Source organism: Oncorhynchus nerka, linkage group LG21, assembly GCF_034236695.1.
Source record: "Oncorhynchus nerka isolate Pitt River linkage group LG21, Oner_Uvic_2.0, whole genome shotgun sequence".
NCBI classification, from domain to species: Eukaryota; Metazoa; Chordata; class Actinopteri; order Salmoniformes; family Salmonidae; genus Oncorhynchus; species Oncorhynchus nerka.
Genome location: NC_088416.1, coordinates 26,398,566 through 26,407,325, shown reverse-complemented (window position 1 = coordinate 26,407,325; position 8,760 = coordinate 26,398,566).

The window sequence follows — 8,760 nt, the reverse complement described above, 5'->3', positions numbered from 1 at the left end:
TACAAATATTGGCAGTAGAATGGCCTTACTGAAGAGCTCAGTGACTTTGAACAGGGCACCGTCATAGGATGCCACCTTTCCAACAAGTCAGTTCGTCAAATGTCTACTAAGCTATATGGAATTGTTTAAAGAAGGACATAACAAGGATACTTTTGCTATGTGATTTAGAATTTTAACAACCCATGAAGTATAAAAGAAAATATTAAAAAAATATGTGATGAAACGTTATTTTTGGCCTTACTACTATTAGCCGATACATGGAAAAACAGATTCAAGATTCAATAAAGATTCAATAAAAACAAAAAATTATTATAACAGATTCAATACATGGAACGACAGATACTGCCCCCCCAAAAAATCTAAAGGATGTTTGTTCTGAAGTGTCTGTCCAACAGTATATCTGATATAAGACAGATCAAGAAACATTTGTAATTCAATTGTACATGTATTTAACTACTTATTTTTTGGCACTAAACAGTCCATATTTACAGTACCAGTCAAAAGTTTGGACAGACCTACTCATTAAAGGGTTTTTCTTTATTTTTAATATTTTCTAAATTGTAGAATTGACCATGGTGCTTGCCTACGGAGCTGTGAGGGGAACGGCACCTCAGTACCTCCAGACTCTGATCAGGCCCTACACCCAAACAAGGGCACTGCGTTCATCCACCTCTGGCCTGCTCGCCTCCCTACCACTGAGGAAGTACAGTTCCCGCGCAGCCCAGTCAAAACTGTTCGCTGCTCTGGCCCCCCAATGGTGGAACAAACTCCCTCACGACGCCAGGACAGCGGAGTCAATCACCACCTTCCGGAGACACCTGAAACCCCACCTCTTTCAGGAATACCTAGGATAGGATAAAGTAATCCTTCTCACCCCCCCCCCTTAAAAGATTTAGATGCACTATTGTAAAGTGGCTGTTCCACTGGATGTCTTAAGGTGAACGCACCAATTTGTAAGTCGCTCTGGATAAGAGCGTCTGCTAAATGACTTAAATGTAAATGTAGAATAATAGTGAAGACATCAAAACTATGAAATAACACATGGAATCATGTAGTAACCAAAATAAATGTTAAACAAATCCAAATATATTTGAGATTCTTCAAAGTTGCCACCCTTTGACTTGATGACAGATTTGCACACTCTTGTCATTCTCTCAACCAACTGGAATGCATTTCAATTAACAGGTGTGCCTTGTTAAAAGTTCATTTGTGTGTAAAATTTCTTTCCTTCGTAATGCTTTTGAGCCAATCAGTTGTGTTGTGACAAGGTAGGGGTGGTATACGGATGATAGCCCTATTTGGTAAATTTGGTAAGTGTCTTTAAGTGGCGTCGTAAAAACCATCAAGTGCTATGATGGAATTGGCTCTCATGAGGACCGCCACAGGAAAGGAAGACCCAGAGTTACCTCTGCTGCAGAGGATAAGTTCATTAGAGTTACCAGCCTCAGAAATTGCAACCCCAAAAAATGCGTCACAGAGTTCAAGTAACAGACCCATCTCAACAGCAACTGTTCAGAGGAGACTGCGTGAATCAGGTCTTCATGGTCAAATTGCTGCAAAGAAGCCACTACTAAAGGACACCAATTAGAAGAAGAGACTTGCTTGGGCCAAGAAACACAAACAATGAACATTAGACCGGTGGAAATCTATCCTTTGGTCTGATGAGTCCAAATTTGAGATTTTTGGTTATTATATTGGGCAGAATTTGAGACTGAATATCCAAAGGAACATATTATAGGTCCAATGCTGTTTTTTTTTATCTCAATATCAAATCATTTCTGGGTAACAATTATGTACCTAATAGTGATTGTTTTCAATTAAAATGGTCAAATAGTAACAAAAATAGCTTCTTAGCAAAGGGCAATTTCTCAAGCAAGAATTTTGCTAGGACTGTCTGGGGGTGGTCTGAGAAAGTAGCTGCTATTGGCAGAGGTTTGAAACTCTCTTTTGTATTGGTATATCATTTACCACATGGTGATGTCACCATGGAAGGTGTCATGGACATTTTAATCAAAAGGAAGAGAGACTGCAGATTCTTCAAAACAACAACTTTTTTAAATAAGATTTGCAAATCTGGAGCTGGTTAACAATCCACTCAACAGTGCAGCGTTAAGAGCCCAACAAACAAGAGTTGGGTCTCAGCCTTTATAGGAAAATACAGGTTTATTTTTTTATTTTATTTTTTATTTCACCTTTATTTAACCAGGTAGGCTAGTTGAGAAGTTCTCATTTACAACTGCTACCTGGCCAAGATAAAGCATAGCAGTGTGAACAGACAACATATGGACAACACATGGAGTAAACAATTAACAAGTCAATAACACAGTAGTAAAAAAGAGAGTCTATATACATTGTGTGTAAAAGGCATGAGGAGGTAGGCGAATAATTACAATTTTGCAGATTAACACTGGAGTGATAAATGATCAGATGGTCATGTACAGGTAGAGATACTGGTGTGCAAAAGAGCAGAAAAGTAAATAAATAAACAGTATGGGGATGAGGTAGGTAAATTGGGTGGGCTATTTACTGATAGACTATGTACAGCTGCAGCGATCGGTTAGCTGCTCAGATAGCAGATGTTTGAAGTTGGTGAGGGAGATAAAAGTTTCCAACTTCAGCGATTTTTGCAATTCGTTCCAGTCACAGGCTGCAGAGAACTGGAACAAAAGGCGGCCAAATGAGGTGTTGGCTTTAGGGATGATCAGTGAGATACACCTGCTGGAGCGCGTGCTACGGGTGGGTGTTGCCATCGTGACCAGTGAACTGAGATAAGGCGGAGCTTTACCTAGCATGGACTTGTAGATGACCTGGAGCCAGTGGGTCTGGCGACGAATATGTAGCGAGGGCCAGCCGACTAGAGCATACAGGTCGCAGTGGTGGGTGGTATAAGGTGCTTTAGTAACAAAATGGATGGCACTGTGATAAACTGCACCCAGTTTGCTGAGTAGAGTATTGGAAGCTATTTTGTAGATGACATCGCCAAAGTCAAGGATCGGTAGGATAGTCAGTTTTACTAGGGTAAGTTTGGCGGCGTGAGTGAAGGAGGCTTTGTTGCGGAATAGAAAGCCGACTCTAGATTTGATTTTAGATTGGAGATGTTTGATATGAGTCTGGAAGGAGAGTTTACAGTCTAGCCAGACCCCTAGGTACTTATAGATGTCCACATATTCTAGGTCGGAACCATCCAGGGTGGTGATGCTAGTCGGGCGTGCGGGTGCAGGCAGCGAACAGTTGAAAAGCATGCATTTGGATTTACTAGCGTTTAAGAGCAGTTGGAGGCCACGGAAGGAGTGTTGTATGGCGTTGAAGCTCGTTTGGAGGTTAGATAGCACAGTGTCCAAGGAAGGGCCGGAAGTATACAGAATGGTGTCGTCTGCGTAGAGGTGGATCAGGGAATCGCCCGCAGCAAAAGCAACATCATTGATATATACAGAGAAAAGAGTCGGCCCGAGAATTGAACCCTGTGGCACCCCCATAGAGACTGCCAGAGGACCGGACAACATGCCCTCCGATTTGACACACTGAACTCTGTCTGCAAAGTAGTTGGTGAACCAGGCAAGGCAGTCATTAGAAAAACCGAGGCTACTGAGTCTGCCGATAAGAATATGGTGATTGACAGAGTCGAAAGCCTTGGCCAGGTCGATGAAGACGGCTGCACAGTACTGTCTTTTATCGATGGCGGTTATGATATCGTTTAGTACCTTGAGCGTGGCTGAGGTGCACCCGTGACTGGCTCGGAAACCAGATTGCACAGCGGAGAAGGTACGGTGGGATTCGAGATGGTCAGCCTTAGATAGGCAGGGCAGGATGGATATAGGTCTGTAACAGTTTGGGTCCAGGGTGTCTCCCCCTTTGAAGAGGGGGATGACTGCGGCAGCTTTCCAATCCTTGGGGATCTCAGACGATATGAAAGAGAGGTTGAACAGGCTGGTAATAGGGGTTGCGACAATGGCGGCGGATAGTTTCAGAAATAGAGGGTCCAGATTGTCAAGCCCAGCTGATTTGTACGGGTCCAGGGTTTGCAGCTCTTTCAGAACATCTGCTATCTGGATTTGGGTAAAGGAGAACCTGGAGAGGCTTGGGCGAGTAGCTGGCGGGGGGGCGTGAGCTGTTGGCCGAGGTTGGAGTAGCCAGGAGGAAGGCCAGCCGTTGATGGCCAGCCGTTGAGAAATGCTTGTTGAAGTTTTCGATAATCATGGATTTATCGGTGGTGACCGTGTTACCTAGCCCCAGTGCAGTGGGCAGCTGGGAAGAGGTTGCTCTTGTTTTCCATGGACTTTACAGTGTCCCAGAACTTTTTGGAGTTAGAGCTACAGGATGCAAATTTCTGCCTGAAAAAGCTGGCCTTGGCTTTCCTGACTGACTGCGTGTATTGGTTCCTGACTTCCCTGAACAGTTGCATATCGCGGGGACTATTCGATGCTATTGCAGTCCGCCACAGGATGTTTTTGTGCTGGTCGAGGGCAATCAGGTCTGGAGTGAACAAAGGGCTATATCTGTTCTTAGTTCTGCATTTTTTGAACAGAGCATGCTTATCTAAAATGGTGAGGAAGTTACTTTTAAAGAATGACCAGGCATCCTCAACTGACGGGATGAGGTCAATATCCTTCCAGGATACCCGTGCCAGGTCGATTAGAAAGGCCTGCTCGCAGAAGTGTTTTAGGGAGCATTTGACAGTGTGTGAGATCATGGTGGGAACATAGTGAACAAACAAGTGATAACACCAGTTTTGTTACACCTTTCTGCTGATAGACTTGTTGCTGCTGCTCAAGCTAGCCTCTGTTCTCTTCATATCTTCACACAGCTGTGCCTGATAAAGATATGAAAAGAGCATGGACCGGAAACTGTGGTCACTCTCGGAGGCTCTTTGTCTATGGCCGCGTGACCAAGTTACTCAGAAACAAGAGAGGAAAAATAATGGCTTCTTCTTACACGAGAGAAACAGATAGTGGAAGGCGTATACAGCGCATTTGTATAACAAAGTTTGTAATTTTGTAATTTCACAGTGTTATTCCAGGTGAGAAGAAGGCAGTGGGTAGGTAGGCCCCAAAATGGCAGGTAATCCAAAGAAAGAAGAAGAGTAGGCGGCGGGTACGTTGCAATAAACTGCAATAAAAGAATACATATGGTTGCCACGGTCATTTCCCTGCTGACCGGATGGGTGCTGGAGTGGGCTACGGCTGTCTGGGAGGGAGAGGAGGAGCTGGTTTCCTATGAGAGGTTCATGGCTCTCTTCAGGGTGGTCGTTCTCCAGAGGGCAGAAGGGGAGGTGAGTGACTTTTACAACTCCAGCAGGGTGTTCAGACCGCTTCGTAGTACACCATCACCTTACAGACTGTGGCAGCTTCCAGCGGATGGAATGAGCTAGGGCTCCACACTCTATTCCACAAGAGGTCCAGATGGAGTTGGTATGTCAGGATGACAACATACCCTTGGGTGCTCTCATCGGGATGGCAATCGCTCTGGATAATCTTCTTCGGGAGCGCCGGTGTCAACCTCGCCACTCACCTCCCTCCTTTGGATGTCTTGAGGCAGAGCCTGAACCCATGGAGGTAGGGGCCACACACCTCTCCGTGGCAGAGTGGCGTCGCCGGAGACAGCTGGACCTCTGTCCCTATTGCGGCCAGGAGGGGCACCAGCTTCAGTGGTGTCCGGTACGTCACAACCTGGGGTCCACAAGAGAAGAGGGGCAGCCCCGTGACCGTCTGTCTCCTAGAGTAGGCATGACTATTCCATTATCATCTTTTCCCGCCAAACCCTTTGATTTCCACTTCACTGGCAGGCTGTCCCTCGAGTGTCGACTCTACAGCTCTAGTGGATTCCGGTGCCGCGGGGAACTTTATCGACCAGGCCCTCGCCTTCTCCCTGAACTTAACTTCATACCCACACTCCTCTCCTTTTCCTGTCCAAGCCATGGATATGTGACCATTGGGATCCGGCACAATTATTTGTGAAATAGTTTTATGTGGTATAATTCCAACCTCATAGTGTTGAAATATATATAAAACCTTTTGACTGCACTGGGCCTTTCCAACCATGGGTCTGCTGCAGGTGCCTGACATATCACTTCCTCTCTGCTTCACCTCATGTCAAAAAGTCCTGCAAACGTGCCATATGTGCGCAAGCGTTGACGTGTTATGCCCCACCCACTCACTTTTACACCACAAAACACCAGAAAATTGCCAAAAAGAGTGGAGACAGTTCACCTGGTTTAACTCTATGATTTGACTATTAGATGTTCAATGTTTCTTTTGAAAAAAATATATTTTAAAAGGAATAGTTTCACAATATTAAAACGAGAGTTCAGTTCACATAATAGGGTTGACCTTAAAATGAGGGACACACGTAAATGAATCACTAAATAAATCATCTTCAGAAATTACTTTGTCAAAACAACAAAATAATTACAGCTTTACAATGATGGTGAAACTTTACTTGACCTTTTGCTTGGCGATACTTTCTTCATTCTCATTTTGGAAGGGATAAGTATATCTTATAAACGTATTTGTCCAGTTGCAGGTGGAACTCAGATAACAAGGACATATTCAGAAAGACATTAAATCCACTTTTTGTACCGAGTTAGAAATGGCATCGTGTGTGTGTGTGTGTGTGTGTGTGTGAATCTTTGTGTTTGGCTCGCACTGTGGCTGCAGTACTGAGAAATGACGTGTTCCTGCAAAGATGCTCGGAAATGCGAGATATGGCTATCACAAGCTAAAATGTAATTTCAGAACATCAACCTCCTCCCATCTTTCCCGTCTTTTCAAAACAGTAGGCTACTACTGTATCTCTTTAATGAAGCTCAATAAATGCAAAAGGAGTGGCAGTCCCACTACTTTAAAAAAAAGATGTAGACTATAGGCTGGAGAATGTTTTATGTATGAGCCCGTCTGATATGAATGACAGTCATCCAATATGCTGTAATAGAAATAAGGCCATGCTGATAAATAAATAAATTGTCCTTCATAATCTTAAATGGCACCGACCGCCACTGATGTACCTTGAGGCAACCAACCTGGTGACACACTCCATTTAGTACGATATGTTACGTTTCATATGGTATGTATTCATTTGTGAATGTCCATCACAAATTTCATATGATATGTTACGAATGACAATTGGTATTATATGTTACGAATTTGATAAACATACAATATGTTAACAATTTGCTCAATGTACTATATGTCTCAAATTTGCAAAACGTATGATATGTTATGAGTTTTAGCTAGGTGCTAACGTTAGCTAGACTAGGGGTTAGGATTTAGGGTTAAGGTTAGGTTTAAGTTTAGGAGTTAGGTTAAAGGGTTAGGGGAAGAGTTAAGGTTAGGGTTAGAGAAGGGTTAGCTAACATGCTAAGAAGTTGCAAAATAGATAAAAAGTAGTAAGTAGTTAAAAAAGTTGCTAATCAGCTAAAATGCCAAAGTTGTCTTGATGAGGTCACATACACAGTTAACAGATGTTAAGAGAAGTGTAGCGAAATGCTTGTGCTTCTAGTTAATGCAGTGATAACCAACAAGTAATCTAACTAACAATTCCAAAACTACTGTCTTATACACTAAGGGGAAGAAATGTACATGCAAAATAGTGATACAGAGCAGCATAAAGATGGTATTAGTACAGTGAGATTATGTAGACAAAGTAAACAAAGTGGCTAAATGGCTAGTGACATAAGAATGCGATGATCAAAGTTGTCTGTGATGTAGCATTGTTTAAAGTGGCTAGTGATATATTTACATCATTTCCCATCAATTCCCATTGATGGCAACCTTTGGGTTGCTAGTTGTTCATGTTATAGCCTAAATCTATGGATGTTACATTGAGCTGGTGAATGGAATAGGAATGACAGTCATCCAATATGCGGTAATAGAAGTAAGGCCATGCTAATATGAATGACAGTCATCCAATATGCTGTAATATAAGTAAGGCCATACTAATAAATAAATCGTCCTCCCTAATCTTAAACGGCACCAACCACCACTGATGTACCTTGTGGCACCCCCTGGGCAACCAACCTGGTCTCAGAGCAATTCATTATATTCTGCACTCTCCATTTATACTGAACAAAATATATAAATGCAACAATTTCAACTATTTTCCTGCATTACAATTCATATAAGGAAAGCCGTCAATTGAAACGAATTCATTAGGCCCTAACCTATGGATTTCACATGATTTGGCAGGGGAACCACCATGGGCTTAATTGCAAACAGAAATACTCCTCAGTTTCATCAGCTGTCCGGGTGGCTGGTCTCAGATGAAGCTGCATGTGGAGGTCCTGGGCTGGTGTAGTTATATGTGGTCTGCGGTTGTGAGGCTGGTTGGACCTACTGCCAAATTCTCTAAAACAACATTGGAGCCGGTTTGTGTTGTGTGACAAAACGGCACATTTTAGAGTGGCCTTTTATTGTCACAGGTGCACCTGTGTATTGATCATACTGTTTAACTAGCTTCTTGATATGCCACACCTGTCAGGTGGATGGATTATCTTGGCAAAGGAGAAATGCTCACTAACAGGGATGTAAACAAATTTGTGCACAACATTTTTAAGAAATAAGCTTTTTGTGCACATGGAAAACTTAAGGGGAAGTTAGGGAAAGGGTTAGCTAAAAGGGTTAAGTTTAGGGTTAGATGAATTGTTAGCTAACATGCTAAGTAGTTGCAAAGTAGGTAAAAAGTAGTAAGTAGTTGAAAAGTTGTCCATTAGATAAAATGCTAAAGTTGTCCATGATGACATTTGAACTCGCGCTACATGCCCATCCA